Raw genomic sequence first — 22,937 nt, 5'->3', positions numbered from 1 at the left:
CAACCAGTCATTCTGCGTCCATAATGATTTCTTCCCTCCCTCTTCCTTCAACACCTGAAGAACGTCATGCCTCATACATGCCTCCCGCAACGTCTGCAGCACCGTCGTCTTCGTCGTCTTTCAACGCCGCCGAAGAAGCACCACCCTCATCGCAGTCATCACCGTCCCGCCACAATATGTATAGCTGTGTGATCCGTGGAGTGGATCCTGCTCACTCAGAACAAGCCATCCTCCAACAACTTCGAGCAGAAGGCGTACCCGTCCGTCGAGTCTTCAGGATCAAGAACACCTCCGGTCTGACGTACATGGTCCGTATCCACCTCCCTACTGCCGTCGACGTTCACCATCTCATCGCCAATGGAGTCTACATCTTTGGCCATCGCTACAAAGTCGAGCCATCTCTTTCACCACCCCAACCTGTTCTACTTAACTCCAACAATGCCCGTCGTCACACCCGGCCACCCCCTCCATATCGACCCCCACCACCCGTTTACCCTCCCCTCCCATCAATCAGTTTCTTCCCCCCATCAGCTCCAACACTCGACATCTTGAGATTCCTAACTTCCTCCCTCTTTAACATCACGGCGACCCTGCACCTCCTCAGTTTCCATTTACAGCCTGGTACCCTCCTCTAAACATGTCACTCCTCCCGCACACCCTCATACCTCCCTTTGTAATCTCACCGCTACCCTCAATCTTCTAACCTTTCATCTCCACCCAAGCACACCGCTCTAACCTCCACACCTCGCACATAGCCCATCTGTCCTTGTAAATCTGTCACTAAAGCCATCGATAACCGACACGTCCTTTCTTCTCATCTCCATTACTTACTCATACCGCATTTTCCCCATCTCCCCCTTTTTCTCACTTCCTCTCAACCCCGTCATCTCTCCTGGCCAGAGAGAGGGCGACACCCTCTAGGTGGCCCGCCCCACCCCTTCAGGGTGGGGAATGAAAGCATAAAAAGTAAAGTAAGTTCACCTGCATACTCTGGCACTACGCATGTCCACATATTTTTTCGGCTGGGTGGCGCTCTTTCTTGCTGCGGCTCAGTCGGCCCAAGAATAATCACATGGGCAGACGCCTCGTTGGCTGTCGCCTTCCCTCACCATGCTGTCTAACTCCTGTCTAGTTAAAAATGTGGACACTCATTATACTCCGGCTCAACTTCGCCAATGGCTGTGTGATAACAATACTCCCACTTCTGTGGTCTTGCGCCTTCAAGATGCCTCTTCGGGACAACCTTCACCAGACATCGTGGTGTTCTTCAGTTCCTCCGCCTGTGGGCATAGCGCTCTCCGCTCCGGCTATTTATACCTCCTCTATTCTGATCATACCGTTCTTCCTACTCCGGCCCATATTCTTGAGCAACTCGCCTCCGATCCTGATTTCTTAACTAAGTTTCCCTCCCTAGCGCAGCCTCCCACAACCACCGTTTGTTCTCCCGTGTCCACCACTCCTCCCGTCACTACTGTCGCCACTACCACCATAACTTCCGTTTCTCCTTCCCCTTCTTTTGTCCCTTCTTGTGTTCCATCTACTTCTCCCTCTACCGTCACGTACAGTCACTCCTCCCCTATCATGTCCACCGCCCCGACCTCCTGCACTCCGTCCATTCCTACATTTCACTCGTCACCTGCAACTCACCTGGATGATACTCTCGCAGCTTCGTCTGTCTCTCAAGGCCCTGCCGCCCATTCTACATCGACTTCTCCGCCATCTGTCCCACCGAGCTGTGTCGTCCGTGGGATTGCACCCGACGTTTTGGACCAGGATATTCTTCAAGAACTGCAACAGGAGGGACTCCCTGTCCGCTGGGTATTTCGCATCCTCAACACCGATGGCCCGACGTTTATGGTACGCCTTCGCCTCGCCTCCCCTGCTGACGTCGACCGCCTTCTCACCACCGGCGTCCGTTTTCGGGGACGTCTCCATCGGGTGGAGCGTTCTCGCTCCCCCCCGCGGCTTGCTGGATTTACTCGTTACACGTCTCCTCCTTCTCCCTCTCCAACCATCCCCCCCGCCGCCACCCATCCCCCCGCCAACACCCATCCCTCCCCCAATTCCCCAGTCTCCATTCAGCCTTCCGCCACTCTCCATCTTAGAACTTCTTCGTCTCCTGGCCACTTCCGTTACGAATCTCACGACTAATCTGTACTACCTCCTTCTTCAACACTCCCCCTGTCCTTCTCCTTATGCCTCCTTTTCGAACCCCCTCACTATTCCTCCACAATACTTGTGAATATTTGTCTCTTTTCTGTAACACTTTCATGTTCTGTGTTCTTTTCTGCTATTGCGCACCCGAGATATACCGACTCCTCCCTCAATAAATATGTACCCAGTTGGGGTCCGCCCCGGTGTGTGTGGTGTGGGTCTGCCCTGTGGGCCCCTTTGCGGTTCCCGGCCCCCTGCGCCACAGCTATCACCCGGTCCTTTACGTATGTACGATACATACTCTCTTATTATGTCTTACAGTTACATTTTCTTCTTTCTCATGGCCGAAGAGCTGCTTTGTTCAGCTGATGGCCCGCCTCCCCTCCGGGAGGAATGAAATGACGTCATGGATGATGATGATATTGTTCACCTGCATACACCCCAGCATCAGTGGGTAGGGTCTGACACATCCCACTCTGACGAGTCTAGTGTCAGACCTAAGACAAAATGCTGGTTAGTAGAGCAAACGCCTGAAAAGCCAACATCTAATTTTTGATCTGATTTTTGATATGCTCTATTGGTGGAAAGATATCTAATTCCCTCCATGGGAATTTAGAATTACCATTTGGAATTGGTAGGCGGGCATTAATTCCATTGTGGAGTTTTATCTCCCGTATGCAGTTATCAGACTGTGCCACATAAGAGGCTTCTGATAAGTTCACCTGCATACACCCCAGCATCAGTGGGTAGGGTCTGACACATCCCACTCTGACGAGTCTAGTGTCAGACCTAAGACGAAATGCTGGTTAGTAGAGCAAACGCCTGAAAAGCCAACATCTAATTTTTGATCTGATTTTTCATTGATCTATGCGGGTTTGCCATTCTCTTCTTATAAATGGTCCATAAATTTTTGATGGGGTTGATATCGGATGAGTTGTCGGGCCAAAGGAGCACTTCAATGTTTTTGCCTTCAAAGAATTTGTTGATCTTTTTGGATGCATGGCATGGTGGAAGATCTTGTTGAAAACCACTTTCGCCATCTGGAGGGAGTTTTTGTAACTGAGCCACTACCGTTCTTTGAAGGATTTCTATGTACTGATCACTGTTCAACATACCTTTATGCAAAGTTACACAGAAAAGAAAATCCACTTCACATTTTCTTCAATAGACTAGGGGTGAGGTGGTGGTAAATTCTAGGTGCTTCAAATCAACTACTGGTATGCATTCAGCAGAAGTGAAATGATATAAAAACAAACTGTAAAAATACAATGAATCCAAACTGTATTGTTGATTACAACCAACACTGCATGGAGTGGCGATGTATCCATCCACATAGAAAACTGTAAAAATTGCCCCAAAAATTGTTTTATATTTTGCAATATATGCTCTTCAATGCATATAGGCTATTTACTAAGAAAACAATATAAACAAATCCCATTTCTGTTAAACATGCAAATTTGATAGAAAACCCAGAAATAATTGAAGCCCCATCTCCCCAACCATCTGAAACAACAACAACAACAACAACAACAACACAGCCACAAAGACTTACCTGCAAACAGATCCCCAGCCATGCACCTACTTTTCCAGCTAAATGAAATAAAGAAGGGTATTGATTCTCGCAAAATTTCTCCAAGTAAAAAGTAATAGTAATTCTGCAAGAAAGTGCAGAGTATGTACGTAGAATGAAATAATTAGAAGGGGAACAATGTGGATGTATGAAATTCCTATTCACCTTGGAAAGTATGATACCAGATATGACACACTCGAAGTCTATGAGTGGTTATGTCTGTGTCTGTCTAACAGCCACCAACTGGGGAAAGATTATTTGTTTATCGTGGTCATTTATTTATTTAGCGTATGGCTTTACAGACAAAATAAATACATACTAAATGATTTAGGGGATCCATTGTTGCTCACATCTGTATGTTTAACCTTAAAGTACCCTACATGGGACCCCCCTAGCCCCCCAGCTGGTGCTAAGCAAGCAACTGTGAACAGGCAACCAGACATATTTCTCCCCTGGTCAAGATACAATATTGTAATCATAACTATCACATGGAGTTAGTGTTTGTTAGTAATGTACTACAAATTACCAAAAATATTCCAATCAGAGAAATGTTTTGCAAAATAATTAAAATATATGATATGCATCCCAAAAATATATTTATAGTCCACCTTCACAAAATCACTTAGACTTATCTTAAGAGTTAGACAACCTCGGATTTTTGAGGTATTTCCTGGACTTCAACAAAGTTCGAGTGCCCAGGATATCTGCTCATGCAAAGATGCCAACATACAAATGTGGTCATTGGCAGTGTGAATCTCAGAATAGATGGTGGGGAATGGGACATTTCAGGCACATTATAATATGCAATTTCAAACAACATATTTTTCTATTCTTACAAGATGAAAAACAAAAGAATTACACAAACAAAACTAAGTTACTTTTCTTGCAGCATCTCCACAGTTTCATCTGGTGGGACTAAACATCTATGGCAAATTATAACAATATCAACATGTTTTTCTATTCTCACTTGTTAAAAAACTACATTGCCATTAATGCTTCCATGGCCTGTACTTATAGACAGGTGCAAGATAAGTAATGTAGTTTTTTAGACATGATAGTGTATAGGCTTTTGGGCTTATGCCATGTGAAGAAAATAAGGTGAAATTCTTAACGTTTGGCAGATCTCTCGTGGACAGTCGAGATTTCTTCTGAGGACGCAGAGCACAGTTTTCCGCGAAATGTTAAGAATTTTACCTTATTTTCTTGACACGGCATAAGCCCAAAAGCCTATACACTATCATGTCTAAAAAACTACATTACTTATCTTGCACCATCTTCACAGTTGCCTTCACCTCACACCATTACTTCCCTGAAAACTGCTTTCGACAGCAGATCTCGGAGCATAACATTTTTATTTTTTCCACCAATAGAGCACTAAGAGCCCTTGTACTCATATTTGGTCAAACTTCAGTGTGATTCTTGCGAACAGTACTGAATGTTCGTTCAGTTGAAGTACTGCTGTGAGGTATTTCTAAAACAGCAAGCAGTACTTGAGGAAGAACTGAATATTTAATGTTTCCAGAGGCATCTTTCAGCTTCAAAATTTTAGCCCATGCTTTATCCCTTGTTTCAGTTTGAAAAATGTTCTTTTAATGGATCTGATAGTTTGAAGCAAATTCCATTTCCAGTTTGTTTTAGTGTTCTCAATTATGTTTACAAAAATAAAATTAAAAAAGCACTGATGAAAAATAAGTAGTTTTTCTTAATGAACATCCACTACTTCTGCATTCTTCCCCACAGTCATGAAAAGGGAATTTGTAAAAAATGTAGTTGCATGCTGTAGTGAAGATTTTTTTTTAAAATTACCAATTTGAAGAACTATCTCATGTCATCTCCAGATAAACTGCCAATCTCATTTCCTCACTTTATGTGCAGTTTTGTAGTAACTTCCATTACAAGATAGTTATAATTTTTTTGACAACTCCTGCTACTGAACTTTACAGTGGTAATCGATTTCAAACTTATTTCTAAGTGCTTTTGAATATATTCATCTTTCACAAACATTACCATTAAATCTGCAGTGACAGCCAGGCAGCGGTAAAAGCACTATGCGCAGTTAGAACAACATAAAAAATGGTATGGGAGTGCCAAAGGATGTTAAATAAGCTGTGTGAACTTAGCCCAGTTACCCTGTTATGGGTCCCTGGGCACACAGGAATCAGTGGAAATGAAGAAAGCTGACAAACTAGCGGAACAAGGCTCAAAAGGTCCGTTCATAGGACCAGAGCCCTTCCTGGGAGTGTCACTCAGAAGTGTGAAACTGGTAATATCCCAGTGGACAAATCAGTCTCACTTAGAAATTTGGAAGAGGCTAACCACAGCAAGGCAGGCACGTGAACTTATCAAAGGGCCTAGCCAAAGTTATAAAAAGGTCCTAATAATTTTGAATAGGGCCAGAATACGAATGGTAGTTGGACTGTTGACAGGCCACAATACCTTACAGAGACACCTACACATCATGAAAATCAGTCAGGATCCGATGTGTAGAAGATGCGGTAGGGAGGAAGAGACTTCCGTGCATGTGTTATGTCAGTGCAAGGCTCTTGCAAGCACTAGACATCGATATCTTGGCTCACATTCTGTGAGTGTGGAAGAGATATGGAATGCCAACATCTGGACACTGGTATCCTTTAAAGGAGCACTAGTGCTGGACTAGGCAAACCCGTCTAAGGGACACAAAGGGGTCTTCACAGACCTACGTGTGGAGCCCTGCGAAGATCTAAGATATGCAACATACGGTATGTACTTGTGTATGATGCCACTAGATGGTGTATGTAAACAACAGTGTGGGTCTAAACAGTGTCTAAACAAGTTCAGTGTGTGAGTGAGAGCATAACAAAATGGAAGTCAACAAGCAGGAGCAACGATCGTGTATTAAAATAGCAGTTCTCTGTGGCAGAAATTCACGCCAATGCCATGCAGAGCTGCGGGAAGCATTAACTGTATGACTATGATCTAATCCCCAAACTCAAGAAGCCATTACGTGGACAATGGTTTGCTAACAAATAGGATATCGTAACAGCATTTCGGAGAGAGGTGTCACACATTAGCGATACACATGCAGCGAATGGTATTCAGCGCCTGCCCCCCACTGGCAATGCTTAGTCGAAACCTTGGGTGATTATTTCAAAGGTCTGTAACCAGACTGTCTTTCTGACGGTGAGTTTTACAAATAATATTAGGTATTCTAGAAACTTACATATTTAAGAATATATTTTTTGTGGTATTTGCAAAATACAGCCACAGAACATGCAGTCAAATGTATTTACAAAATATATGTCTAAAAAGTAAATAAATCAGTAAATAAATAAATGAATAAATATTATGAAACATAATTGGAATTTGGAAAGGAAGTCAGACTGGGGGAGGGGGGTTGTAGGTTGTAGAAATTTCTTAAAGGAAAATAACAAGTGACACAGTCAACAGTCGAGAATAATAAACCAGACTTAAAATGGCACACTGGTTGGAAAAGGTTCGCCATCCTTGGCCTAGAATAATGGTCTAGCATGGTCTGCAGCAGACAAGAGAAGTTTATGTTTAAGCAGGAAACGTGTGAATTAATATTCAGCCCATGTAGCACTATTACCATCATCTCGTCTTGTAGTAAAAAAAAAAAAAAAAAAAAAAAAAAAAAAAAAAAAGACAAGAGCAAATTGTATCATCCTTTGATGCGCCTGTACTTGTTGTGTTTCTGAGATTTCACATGGCATAGGCCGGGGATGGCGAACTTATGACACGCGTGCCACTAGGCAACACATGAACACGACTACTGTGGCACGCCACACAACATACTAACATATTTTAATGTTTTTAACATGTAATAAATAAGTGATGCCTTTGCTGGAGGGACCTAGTGTTTACACTGCACTATGTCTTCTGGTATGGGCTAGAGCAATTTTGTTAATTTCATTGATCTGTCTCTGTCTTATCCTTGGTTTGGACGTATGAAAGTGACTGAGGTATGAGCGATGCTAGTAATGCCATTCCTTACGCAGCCAGTCCCTGCTATGAAAGGTGTGAAATATCGCTCATAGGGTCGGTTGGTGCATGCATTTCAGTGGGCTTGGCAGACTGATATGTAATAGCAACTTCTGGCTCGGTGAGGAAAGCAACAGGAAACTACCTCACTCCTCATTTTCCTAGTACGCCTCTTCAGTGATGCCTAGGCCATCTATGACAGCTCATGGTGGAACTGTTGAGGATCCAACCAGCCTTCGGGCTGATGACTAAACATACATACATACATAATAAATAAGTCGTCCACCTCTGTCGTGTAGTGGTTAATGTAATTACCTGCCACCCCCGGAGGCCTGGGTTCGATTCCTGGATCTGCTATGAAATTTGAAAAGTGGTACGAGGACTTGAACGAAGTCCACTCAGCCTGCGGAGGTCAACTGAGTAGAGGAGGGGGTTTGATTCACATCTCAGTTACCTTCGAAGTGATTTTCCGTGGTTTCCCACTTCTCGTCCAGGTGAATGCAGGGATGGTACCTAACTTAAGGTTTCGGCCGCTTCCTTCCCTCTTCCTTGTCTATCCCTTCCGATCTTCCAACTCCCAATCCCAATCAGCATAGCAGGTGAGGTGGCCTGAGCGAGGTACTGGTCCTTCTCCCCAGTTGTATCCGCGACCAAAATCCTCACACTGCCCTTGAGGTGGTAGAGGTGGGATCCCTCGCTAAGTCTGAGGAGGTAAAAACCAACCCTGGAGGGTAAACAGATTAAGAAAGAAAGAATAAATACGTCAAAATCTACCAACATAATATATTTTAACATTATGCTTTAATAAAGAAGCATTCACAAATAGAATTAGGGAAGGTTCAACCTTTTCAATACAAAACGTGTTGTATAAGATGTTCACAACATATTATTTATTCTATTATTAGAACCGGTTTCGACGCTTATTGCATCATCATCAGCTACAAAAATCACAAATGGGCAAAGTACATATCACAAATATTGCATAAAAGAATCTTGCATGGCTAAATACAAATGATGGACTGCTTTTCTCTTTAAAGGCTAGAAGAAAATGAGTAAAATATGATGATGTGATGTGACACATAAAAGCGTAGTAGTTTGATGAGTGAGTATTGTGCATAAAATTGGTCTGATGCTTTGAACATAAAAGTCTGAATGTGATAATAAAACGATGTAGTAAAAACGATGTAGTAAAATTGTCCACTCTTCTGTTGCTTATAATAAAGAAGCATGTCACAATTTATTCTATGGCCATATTTTTTTCAAATTGTATTATGTTAAAGCAAAAATATATCTCATTCTTAAAATTTACCTCGTTTTTGAGATGTAATTTTCTTTGATATTTGCAAAATAAATTCATGAAACTTTCTGTCGAATGGATGTATATGTAATGCAGTCTAATACCTAAATGAATTGAAATGAGAGGGGGAGGTTTACTCATGATAATTTTAAAGGAAATTAACCAATGGCACATTAGACAGTAAAAAGTACTGTAATTAACAAGAACTTAACTGACATGCTAGTTGTAAAAGTTTTGCCATCCCTGATATAGGCAGTCATCATTTCCTCCAGGTTTAACAGAAAAATCACATTTGCACATTTCACAATACATGGTTCAGTGAAAGTTTAGATGGACCCAGGCATGGAAACTCTTTTCTATACTGTGTTCGGTAATGTTGATTTGCCGCAAATCGTTTTTGTCCATCATCACATCATTGCTTATATGCTTATACATACATACATACATACATACATACATACATACATACATACATACATACATACATATATACATATATACATACATTATCCTTATAGACTGTTATGCCTTTCAGCATTCAGTCTGCAAGCCTCTGTGAATTTATTAAACATCGCCACAATCCACTATCTGCAACTAGTGCTGTGGCCTCATTTAGTTCTATACCTCTTATCTTTAAATCGTTAGTAACTGAGTCTAACCATCGTTGTCTTGGTCTCCCTCAACTTCTCTTACCCTCCATAACAGAGTCCATTATTCTCCTAGGTACCCTATCCTCCTCCATACACCTCACATGACCCACCACCGAAGCCGGTTTATGCGTACAGCTCCATCCATAGAGTTCATTCCTAAATTAGCCTTTATCTCCCCCCCCCAATTCTGAGTACCCTCCTGCCATTGTTCCCACCTGTTTGTACCAGAAATCATTCTCGCTACTTTCATGTCTGTTATTTCTAACTTATGAATAAGATATCCTGAGTCCACCCATCTTTCGCTCCCGTAAAGCAAAGTTGGTCTGAAAATAGACCGATGTAAAGATAGTTTCATCTAGGAGCTGACTTCCTTCTTACAGAATACTGTTGATCGCAATTGCGAGCACACTGCATTAGCTTTACGACACCTTGATTCAATTTCACTTGCCATATTACCATCCTGGGAGAACACACACCCTAAATACTTGAAATTATCAACCTGTTTAGCTTTGTATCACCAATCAGACATTCAATTCTGTTGAATTTCTTACCTACTGACATCAATTTAGGCTTTGAAAGGCTAATTTTCATACCATACTCATTGCATCTATTTTCAAGCTCCAAGATATTAGACTGCAGGTTTTGGGCACAATCTGCCATTAACGCCAAGTCGTCAGCATAGGCCAGAATGCTTACTACATTTCCACCTAACTGAATCCCTCCCTGCCATTTTATACCTTTCAGCAGAAGATCCATGTAAACTACGAACAGCAAAGGTGAAAGATTACAGCCTTGTCTAACCCCTGTAAGTACTCTGAACCAAGAACTCATTCTACCATCAATTCTCACTGATGCCCAATTGTCAACATAAATGCCTTTGATTGATGTTAATAATCTACCTTTAATTCCATTGTCCCCCAGTATGGTGAACATATTTTCCCTCGGTACCCTGTCATATGCTTTCTCTAGATCTACGAAACAAACACAACTGCCTATTCCTCTCATAGCATTTTTCAATTACCTGGCACATACTGAAAATCTGATCCTGACAGCCCCTCTGTGGTCTGAAACCACACTGGTTTTTATCCAACTTCCTCTCAACTACTGATTGCACACTTCCTTCCATGATGCCAGTGAATACTTTGCCTGGTATACTAATCAATGAGATACCTCGATAGTTGTTGCAATCCTTCCTGTTCCCTTGCTTATAGATAGGTGCAATTACTGCTTTTGTCCCATCTGAAGGTACCTTACCAACACTCCATGCTAATCTTAGTATTCTATGAAGCCATTTCATCCCTGCCTTCCCACTATACTTCACCATTTCAGGTCTAATTTCATCTATTCCTGCTGCCTTATGATAATGCAGTTTATTTACCATCCTTTCCACTTCCTCAAGCGTAATTTCACCATCATCATTTTCCTCCTCCCCATAAGCTTGGCTGTTCGCAACACCACCAGGAAGATATCCTTTCACGTTGAGAAGATGTTCAAAATATTCCCTCCACCTCTCCAGTGATTCCCTGGGATCTATTATGAGTTCACCTGAATTATTCAAAACACTGTTCATTTCCTTTTTCCCTCCCTTCTTAAGATTCTTTATTACTGTCCAGAAAGGTTTCCCTGCTTCTTGACCTAGCCTTTCCAGGTTATTACCAAAATATCCCATGACTTCTTTTTAGATTCAACAACTATTTGTTTCGCTCTGTTTCTTTCATCTACGTACAAATCCCTGTCTGCCTCGGCCTTTGTTTGGAGATGTTTCTGATAAGCCTTCTTTTTATGATTACAAGCTGCTCTAACTTTATCATTCCACCAAGATGTTCGCCTTTTCCCATCTTTTCACACAGTTGTTCCTAGGCATTCCCTTGCTGTTTCTAATACAGCATCCCTGTATGCCACCCATTCTCTTTCTATATCCTGAACCTGCTTACTGTCTACTGTTCGAAACTTTTCACTAACCACTTCTGTCTAATTTCATCGTCCTGGAGATTTTCTACCCTTAGTCGTTTGCAGACAGATTTCACTTTCTCTACCCTAGGCCTACAGATACTTAGTTCACTACAGATCAGATAGTGGTCTGTATCATCAAAAAATCCCCAGAAAACTCGTACGTTCCTAACAGATTTCCTGAATTCGAAGTCTGTTAAGATATAGTCTATTATGGATCTGGTACCCCTAGCCTCCCATGTGTAGCGGTGAATAGCCTTATGCTTGAAGAATGTATTCATAACTGCTAAACCCATACTAGCACAGAAGTCCAGCAAACACTTCCCATTCCTATTAGCTTCCATATCTTCCCCACATTTACCAATCACCCTTTCATATCCTTCAGTTCTGTTTCCTATACTTGCATTGAAATCACCCATTAGTACTGTTCTATCCTTGCTGTTGACCCTGACCATGATGTCACTCCATGCTTCATAAAACTTGTCAACTTCATTCTCATCTACACCCTCACATGGTGAATACACTGAGATAATTCTCATCCTAATTCCTCCAACTGCCTAATCTACCCACATCATTCACTCATTTACGTGCCTAACAGAAACTATGTTGCGTGCAATGGTATTCCTGATAAACAGCCCTACCCCATACTCTGCCCTTCCCTTTCTAACACTCGTCAAGTACACTTTATAATCTCCTATCTCTTCCTCATTATCTCCCCTTACCCGAATATCACTTACTCCTAGCACATCCAGATTCATCCTCTTTGCTGACTCAGCCAGTTCTACTTTCTTTCTTCCATAAGCCCCATTAATATTGATAGCTCCCTATCGAATTCTATTTCGTTCGCCAAGTTGTTTCCAAGGAGTCCCTCGCCTGTCAAATGGGAGTGGGACTCCATTACTCCCATAGGTCTGAGGCTTGCTTAAAATGTTCTGAGCTCAGTAAATTCATGAAGCAGGATGCTACCCTGCTTACACATAGTCCAAGTGAGGATCTTTCCTCTAACGGGTTATGGACCACCGGTGGATTATATAGTCCTAGCCGCCTGAGCACAAGGAGGGCTACGACTCAGAATATGTCCGAGATGCCCACTCCCATTCCATAGCAACTGGTATCCCGACTCTTAGGACCACTTACTAGGCCACTCAGCCGTTGCCCATGGTTCACGAACTAGGACGTGACTACAGTAACCCACACTATGAACCACTTATATGCTTATACATCACCTTATTTTATTTAACACAAACATGGGCTGGCACTATGCAGCATCAGCATCACTTTGTAACAAAAGCAGGGAACTCATCTCGAAACCAGAGGAAATAGAGCAAGAACTGAACACACATGCAGAGAATGCATTCGGCAAAGATGTTACACTCATGGTCAAAGGCTGTAAACAAATGTCACCACCATCTGTCATCTTTTTTTATAAACCATCTTTTAATAGGCAATCTCAAACGCAAAATACCGTACAGAACTTACGTTTTTCTTGTTCATGTGGAAAATGAAAAATTTAAGAACACTTCGAATTACACTCCTCATCCACAATACGGTTTAGAGAATGTACTTCATATTCAGACGAAAGTGCACAATTTTTTCAACATATCCTATTTAATAAATTTCATTTTGATCCTATTGACAATTGATCACAAGTTGATAATTAATGAATACAATGAATAAAACATAGTGATATCATTTTCAAGTGTACTGAATAGGTGGACCCACTCCTACTTTACTAACTTGCAATTTCTTCGAGGCTGCCAGTGAACCATATCACCATCTGCACTAAGGTATGTTCATTCGAAATTTTATTGTTTGTATCATATCACCATAGCTTATTTCACCGATTTATTAATTCAACTGTTTATTGTCACAGAATTGGTATACAACTAGCCGTATTGCATTCCTGGAGTGACGCTGTTCCCTTCAAAACTTCACCCAATGGCGTTGCATATTTACATTCGCAAAGATAGAAGATGTGCAAAACTTACAAAGTTATAAACTAGTATTAGATAGGAGAATCATTCGCTTTCGGAATGAACACATTTGCTTCTTACAATTTGCAGTACATAACTTCACATTTGGAAATGATAAAATGAGTTAGGTCTATAATGAAATATTAAAGCATCGATATCAAAAAATGCATAATGAACAGTACCGCTTCTGCACTGCCGTGGTACATGTAAGATATCCGTAGAAAAGTACTGAAAATCTGCAATAGTTGGCATCTCCGTCCTTATGCATATACTACATATGAATGAATGAATTAATGAATGAATCAACAGAATCCTCTTACCCCCTAGTCACGGATGACCACCAAATGGGTGAGGCCTTTGAAATGCAGCTGGTTTTCTTAGTACAGTAAAACCCCTATTTAACATTTTTACACGGATCTTAAATCAAGGTTTCAGTAGTAAAAACACCTTTCCCAGAAATCTTTGCCTGTATTAACAAATTGCATCATCACATTTGTGTACACAATGACAGCAGTAGAACAAGGAGATATCTATCCTACACACTATACTGTAGTTACAGCTTTGTACTCTTTGTGCTGAAGATTACGCTTGAGTTAAACTGTCCCTGCTATTTAAGCAAGAGACCTGTATTGCACCATAACTAGCTTTGGCTCAGATTGTTCATTGAAAAAAAAAAAAAAAAATGTATTAAATAATTATATGCATGCATGCTTTGATACAGCCTAACAAATTTGTTCCTCTGCACTATCATCGGATTAACACACTTATACTATTTGAAAACCTAACTGAATAGTTGCTGAAGGCCATGGTTGATGATCGGTCGGTGGATGCAGAGAGGGTCTTGGCCCACAAGTGACCACGTCTGGTCCGTGGTCCAACAGCTCTTCACTCCAACCGGCCAGCCAAGCAGAGAAGGGGTGGCCATGGCTCTACTGTGGTGCTACGCCTCTGCATTCGGGAGACGGGAAAGGGGTGGACCTCATGGCTGGCCCCAACGTCCGGCTGTCCTTAGAGTGGTTTTCTGTGGTTTCCCATTCTCGTGCACTAAGGCGAATCCTGGGACAGTTTCTAGTATAGGCCACAGCCGCCAACCCTCTCACCTTCCCTGAGCATATCCTTCACCATAACAAAATCTGATACAGATGTTGATTCCCATAGGGAATCTGAAATACTTGTTCCGAATGAGTAAATTTATAATACCAATGTAAATGGTCCGTTATTGGACATTATAAATTTTCCAGCTAACTCATTCCTGGTTGCCAGCGTTTTGCCCCCATTTGCTAGGCTGGGCTCATCAGTTGGTACCTAGCATACCTACCAAGACGCTGGCCAGTGCATAGCATGGAGGCCACTGCATAGGCTAATTGTAGCCACCGGCAGTGCCAATGTACTATGAGAGACTTTGTCTCATTATTAAAAGTTGATGCCTGCTTGGCCATCAGGAGATACAGATGTTGTGCATTGGCACTGCCGGTGGCTACCATTAGCCTATGCAGTGGCCTCCACGGTATGCACTGGCCAGCATCTTGGTAGGTATGCTAGGTACCAACTGATGAGCCCAGCCTAGCTTACGGGGGCAAAATGGTGGCAACCAGGAATGAGTTAGCTGGAAAATTTATAATGTCCAATAACAGACCATTTATAATGGTATTATAAATTTACTCATTTGGAACAAGTATTTCAGATTCCCTATGGGAATCAACATCTGTATCATCTGATGGGCAAGCAGGCATCAACTTTTAATAATGAGACAAAGTCTCTCATAGTGCATTGGCACTGCCAGTGGCTACAGTTAGCCTATGCAGTGGCCTCCACGGTATGCACTGGCCAGCGCCTTGGTAGGTGTGCTAGGTACCAACTGATGAGCCCAGCCGAGCACACAGGGGCAAAACGCTCGCAACCAGGAATGAGTTAGCTGGAAAATTTATAATGTCCAATAACGGACCATTTATATTGGTATAACGAAATCTCCCGGCCTGAGAGACTGCATTACTGTCTAAGAAGCCTGCCTCCCCCTTCAGGGGAGGAATGAAAACGTTTTTAGTAGTAGTAGCAGCAGCAGCAGCAGCAGCAGCAGGAGTAGTAGTAGTAGTAGTAGTAGTAGTAGTAGTAGTAGTAGTAGTAGTAGTAGTAGTAGTAGTAGTAGTAGTAGTAGTAGTAGTAGTAGTAGTAGTAGTAGTAGTAGTAGTTGATGATCCTCACCACATACACAAGGAAATATGGTTCCTACATGATGGTTAATTATCCCGTACATCTTCATTGTACACTGTTATGCCTTTTAGCATTCAGTCTGCAAGCTTCTGCAAATTAACTAATTGCTTCCATAATCCTCTATTTGTAACCAGCTCTGTAGCCTCTTTTAGTTGCACACCTCTTATTATTTGGTCTTCCTCTACATCCCTTAGTTGGTTAAGAAACTGTTTTCAGTGTTATATGGGAATATGTTCACTATCATTCTTGATAACGGTGAGCCCATGGTTAACCCTTCCTTTTGATAGTAGATTTTTGTCAGTAAATGCAAAACTGTTTTTGTTTAAGCTTGTTCTTATAAGGTTATATACAGTTTTCTGTAAAAGTCTGAAAATCTACCACACTTGCACAAAAACACATTAAACCATTCTAATTTTATGGGGATTCAAATGAGTGTTGAATCTGAAAATAAATAATCATTCCTCCAAAACCATTTGACATATGAACTGCTGATTGATGAGGCAATAAATTTTAATGAATTGTGACCATACCTCTTCAGAAAGGCTGTCATATGCAATGAAGCAGAAGCCAGAAACAGTCATTTGCACCCCTGACATTCAAACATTTCAAATACAACAGCAGCCAGGCTGGAGTGGTTTAAGCATGTATCTACATAGACTCCCCCTGTCACGTCCATATTTTTTCTGGGAAAACATAAATCAACCCTACAACGGTTACAATGCATATCAGGACAAGGTACCTGTAAACTTCAAGAAGTTGCATGACCATTTGGTATACGAATTGAGGGTATATTTGCAGGCTCAACCAACTGTAGACTCTCCAAACTTTAAAACTTTGAAAGAAAACTTTCAGTTTAGAACTTTAGCAAAGCATGGGTATCGTACTAGTTTAAAATAAGAAAGTATAACGAAGATAAGTGTTTCTTTTTCTTTTAAAACAAAATAGCTCAATGATGCATTTCTGTAGCATTTTCAAGTTAACTTTGTACCAGTACAAAGCAACCATGGTAGTGGTTGAAACTTAACATTGCGGTGAAACGAATGTTATTTTTACATTAATTTTGACAAAATTTATAATATTCTTTATTTTTGATAAAGATTGTTTTTAAAGATGAATCATCATTGTGCATAAAAACAGAGAAAACTGATCGACTTATAATAACAACATCAATTAGTGGTAACTTACTTAGTTCTAAACTACATAGTGGGCCTAAAATGTATTAGAAAAAATTTTCATCATTCATGTTGGTATTAATTTCATCCCATTTCTGTTTTATATTATTCTAGATGGCAAGAAAATCACCTGTGAAAGCAGGGAGCAGGCAATGTGGGACAAAGACTTGATATCCAAGTGAAAAGCTGCAAAAGTGCTGGATGATATTCATCTTCGCAAGATCTATCAGCGGGAAGCTTCTCGATTTTATTCTTCCCTAGGCAAACACTAGTCAATCAAATGAAAAAACAAACATTCTGGTAGTTCGAAGACCCAATATTTCTTCAGTGGAAGAAGAGAATGCATTTGTCCAACATTGCATGTGTGTGAATGAAATGGGAATCCTTACATTGATGTTTGACTTGAGGTGCATTGTAAGATCATATCATGACTGAAACAAGAGAGTTGGGAAAAGTTTCAAAAATAACATGCCTGGCTGGGAATGGGGAAAATCATTTCTGGAAAGATATGCTGCACCTATTCAAGAGAAATTTGCAAAAAATACTAGTACAAAACAAGCATCAGTGAATGAGGGTATAGTAAACACATTTTTTGATAATTTCGAGAAAGAAGTAGGAGGTATTCCATGAAAGAACATATTCAGTTTTGACGAGACAGGGTTTCATGATGCTCCATCCAGTGGGAACTACTATTTTGTCACTTGTGTACGCATCCAGAGAAAATGATTAATTGTTCTAAAGTCATGTTTTGTGAGAGTACGAGTGGTAATTTATTACCTCCTTACATTGTTTGAAAGGAACAAAGTGGAATACCTGGCTGTTAGATACACTCCCCTGGTACAAAAAAAAAAAAAAAAGTATCTTAGAGTGGGTGGATGGAACAAAGTATCTTTGATGAATGGTTTCAAATCCATTTCCTTTCAATGGTAAAGCATCTAGCAAAGTTTACTCCACTGTTGGCAGCCCTGAAGATGGTTTTCTGTGGTTTCCCATTTTCACACCAGGCAAATGCTGGGGCTGTACCTTAATTAAGGCCATGGTCACTTCCTTTCCAGTCCTAGGCCTTTCCTATTACTTCATCACCATAAGACCTATCTGTGTCAATGTGACGTAAAGCCAATTGTAAAAAAACTCAAAAGTTTAGTGGCCTTTTGGCAGGGGCACTTGAAATGGGACAGGGAGCATCTGAAGCAAATTTAAGGAAAGATTTGCAGAAAAATAATCTGTTTCCAGTGGACTGCTTGAGAGTGGTAAATTCCCTTCCAGAAAAAATGAAATGAAATGGTGTATGCCATTTAGTGCCAGGAGTGTCCGAGGACATGTTTGGCTTGCCAGGCGCAGGTCTTTTGATTTGACTCCCGTAGGTGACCTGCGCGTTGTGATGAGGATGAAATGATGATGAAGACAACACATACACCCAGCCCCCGAGTCAGCGAAATTAACTAATGTTGGTTAAAATTCCCGACCCTGCCGGGAATCGAACCCGGGACACATGTGACCAAAGGCCAGCATGCTAACCACTTAGCCATAGAACTCTCTTCCAGAGTAGGCAAGAAACAATCTTCAGTAACTCAAAGTGTAAGTGAAGAATTTTAAAATTATGTGCAGAGTATTAGGAATGTAGATTTCACAACCAAGACAGTAAAATGATTTAAGTTACCAGTTGAACCTGCTAAAAGTGTCTCTGCAGAAGAGGTTTCCCAATTTTCCAAAAACAGAGAGTCTCAGGCTAAGTCTAAGAGAAAGAGGAAAAGTGATGAAACAGGGACATCACTAGTGAGTGTAGAAGATACTGATGTGGCGAATGACATAACTCATATTCAATCATCTGTAAAACAGATCAGCAGACCTGTGAGTAGAGGACCCAGAACTCATGGTGGAATCAGAAGAAGAAGTACAACAATTAGAACATCGAGACCACTGGTAAAAGATATAAATTCATATAGTGAATTGGAAAACATTTCCATAACAGCAGATGTTTCATGGGACACACCTGTTTTTGTAAATGAAGACATGAACAGTGAATCATGCTGTAGTATTGTTGACGTACAATCTAGCAACAGTGTTGCTGTTGATTATGCTATTGGTCACATTGTTATTGCTTCACATGAAAGGGTTTCTCTTACCAGGAATAGTGAATGGAATTGAAATTCATGGCCCAACCACTGGACATTGGTTATGGCCAGAAAAAATAGACTGTGACTCTGATTGATTTGTTCTATGTAAATGACTTTTCACTGAGAATTACTTCATGTAGTAGAGTGCTGTATCATGTTAAGGCATGCCTAATATATTGTAGGAGAATTGTGTTCACTCTGTTTTCTATAGTAATATGCCAGATTAATGTAAGTTTTCCCTGTGTCGTTTTTATAATTAGATATCTGTTTGATTAATATATTTCAAAATAAGGGTGTGTATTTACTAATTCAGTCAGTGTCCATAAGATTTAATGTAAAATTATATTCATTTTGTACAGTAAATTTCAAGTTTAGTAGTTGTAAATAAAATAATTTGATAAGTGGATTCTTACAGTCTGGTCTAAAGTTACCCTGCACTTTACGAACAAGAGGAATAATTCAGTTTTAGACTGTAATGCTTAGTTGGTACAAAGTTACTAGAATTAAACAATTCTTTTTCTCTGCTTCAGTATGTAAATAACAATTTCTAAGTAAATTAAATCTTAGAAAAAAGCTCTGATCTACTATAATACTAATTTATAATTTGATTATCAATGATACCAGCTTCAGGTTTACTGTAAATGTGGAAAAACTGGTACGAAGTTACCCCGAGTTACTGTAATGAAATTTTTTTCTCTCTGCTAGAAAACAGTGAAAACTTACTTAATGTTTCTCAGATCCGGCTGATTCAGTTTTATTCAGAATCCATCCATTTATCCACTTCTGTGGTGTAGTTGTTAGTGCGATTAGCTGCCGCTCCCAGAGGCCCAGGTTCGATTCTTTGAAGTGGTCTTCCATAGTTTCCCCACTTCTTCTCCAGGCAAATGCTGGGATGGTACCTAACATACAGCCATGGCAGCTTTCTTCCCTCTTCCTTGCCTACCACTTCCAATCTTCCCATTCTCCACAAGGCTCTTGTTCAGCATAACAGGTTAGGCCACCTGGGTGAGGTACTGGTCCTTTCCCAGTTTTATCTACAACCAGATGTCTCACGCTCCAATACACTGCCCTTGAGGCGGTAGAGTGAGATCCCTCGCTGAGTTCAGGGGAAAACCCAACCCTGGAGGGTAAACAGATTAAGTAAATATAATCCCACCGTTTATTTAGGTCAGTGTCTTTACAGACTCTTCACATTTCACAGCATGTTCGTCTACCATGGCCTCCTTATGAACGGTTCTTCAACTGCAAAGATTTTACAGCTCCTCAAATGGTTGATCCCTCTGTGAATCAATGGTAGAGTATTGGCCTCCTGATCTCAACACCATGGGTTTAAACCCAGGAGAGGTCATCAAATTTTTGAAGGGCTAAAAGTAAGTCCATTCTATGTTTCATACCATACGATGTCGGTATGTAAAATGTGTATAGTGATATATTTGATGTTAGGTACTATTCCAGCATTTGCCTCGAGAAGAAGTGGGAAACCATGGAAAACCACTTTGAGGATGGTAGAGGTGGGAATCAAACCTCTTCTACTCAGTTAACCTCCCAAGGCTGAGTGGATCCTGTTCCAGTCCTTGTACCATTTTTCAAATTTTATGGCAGGGTTAAGAATTGAACCCGGGCATCTGAGGGTGGCAGCTAATCACGCTAAGAATAGGGAAAAATGCATTTAAAAGAAATGTCAACATCATCACAAAATGTGTCTGCCTCAGTAGCATAACTGTTAGCTCTATTAGCTGCAGTTCTCAGGAATCCGTGTTTGATTCCCAGTTCTGCCAGAAGTGTAAAGTGGTGCATGCAGCTCACCTCCCACCTTCATTGGAGTGTATCCAAGACCGCACCCAGGAATTATTTTGGGAGGCGGTGGGGGAGGAGCTTTCATGAACGAAAGCTATAGTAACAGATATTTTTACTTTCAAATAGATTTTACAGAAAGAAAAGTCTGACACAGTTTTAGAGCTGTAACTTTTACAACTTAATGGGTTAAGTGCAAGTCTATTGGGCAGCGCACCCTTTAACACGTGCCTCCAGCACAAGACAATGATTTCTGTCTTTTGTTTAAAAATAAAGGTAAGGTTTCATTACAAGTATTAAAAAATGTTTACATGTTTGATAGATTTATAAAGATTTTTTCTATTGGCTCGATAACATGAAAATATATCTATATAAACTTTCTTCAGCTTATACCAGTTATTTCCGGGGTTGCTGGAGCCACTCAGGCTCAATTTTGTTTTTGGCCAGGAATTTAAGAACGGATGCCCTTCCTGACACCACAAGATTCTTGGGAACAGGATTGAACGGGATACGATTCTCGGAAACCAGCAGTTCAGCCACTGAGCTAATCATGGCCTCCATTTCTATATATTTGGAGAAATTGATTCATTAAATTTTAAAAAAATATTCCATCTGAGGGTCATATTAAATAGTTTGTCCTTGTGTACATAGTATACGTGAATTTCATTCATTTACAATTTACATTTATAGAGAAATTAATTTTTTAAACACTGCAAAATTTTTCCCTTGATTCTTCTTCTTTTGAATAGGCATATACTTGGGACCCTGCTTGTTCAACCATTCAAATTTGATCTTTGCCCAGTATTGTCTCATCTTCTTCCAGTTTAACAATTTACTTTCCTTAGGAAATGTGGGGTAACTTTCTTCCACATAGGTTTTGCTGAAAACCACTGTCCATCTTCAGGACCTGTCTCACAGCCTGTATTATAATTCTGTCAGCCCCACTTATTTTATGTGCTCAGTCTTTGTCAGCTGTATTATGGAATATTTTGTTTTGCCAACATAGTCAGAGATCCTCTCTATCAGTGAATAGAGCTCTGAATTTTGAAGTGTCTGGCATTCCCCATCTTCCAGTAACAAGTGGGTTCGAACCCCACTGTCAGCAGCTCTGAAGATTGTTTTTCATGGTTTCCGATTTTCACACCGGGCAAATGCAGGGACTGTGCCCTAATTAAGGCCATGGCTGTTTCCTTCCCACTCCTCGTTCTTTCCTATCCCATTGTCGCCATAAGACCTATCTGTGTCAGTGTGACGTCAAGCAAATAGTAAAAAAAAAAAAAAAAAAAGGAAACCTCCGTAAGTCCGAACAAATTGGTCATGCGATTAGGGACGCACAGCTGCGAGCTTGCATTCGGGAGATAATGAGTTCGGACCTCACAGTCAACAGCCCAGAAGAGGGTTTTCCATAGTTCGCCATCTTTACACCGCACAAATGCTAGGGTGATACCATAAATATGGGCATGGTCGCTTCTTTCCACCTTCTAGCCCTTTCCTATCCCATCGTCGCCATAGGACCTATCAGTGTTGGTGTGACGTAAAGCCAAACATAAAAAGAAAAATTTTCCTAAGCATAATTTTTCTCCCTCTCTCTGATTTCCAGTTTCTCAATGAAGAATTTTCTGTTTAGTGACAGACAGTCCATGGCATACAAGGCTTCTGGGTGGTAGGGCCGATGACCTTCATTGTTAGGACCCTTAAAACAACAAGCATCATCATCAAGCTTCTGGGTGGATCACTGTTCTGCTTCAGCTTCATATTACATGACTTGTCGCTTTTGTAGGTGTTTTGTGTCACTAGATAGCAGTGGCAGCTGGTGGTATCTGAAGCTGGGTGTTGCACCAAAATTATCAATGTCACATTTTAATATGGAAAGCTTACAGAAATAACAAGAAACTACATTATGGTATCATTAAGTAATGAGCTACATTTCTATTAAAACTGACATATATCTCTCAATTAAAACACAATAAATAAGAGGCTAATTATACAGTATAACTACAGTTATTTTTTCATCACTTCAATTGAAAATTTGCCCCCCCCCTTTCTTTTCACTGATGTATAATATTGTGAG

Source organism: Anabrus simplex, chromosome 2 (genome assembly GCF_040414725.1).
Source record: "Anabrus simplex isolate iqAnaSimp1 chromosome 2, ASM4041472v1, whole genome shotgun sequence".
In the NCBI taxonomy this organism is placed as follows: Eukaryota; Metazoa; Arthropoda; class Insecta; order Orthoptera; family Tettigoniidae; genus Anabrus; species Anabrus simplex.
Note: the sequence above shows the minus strand (reverse complement) of the source record.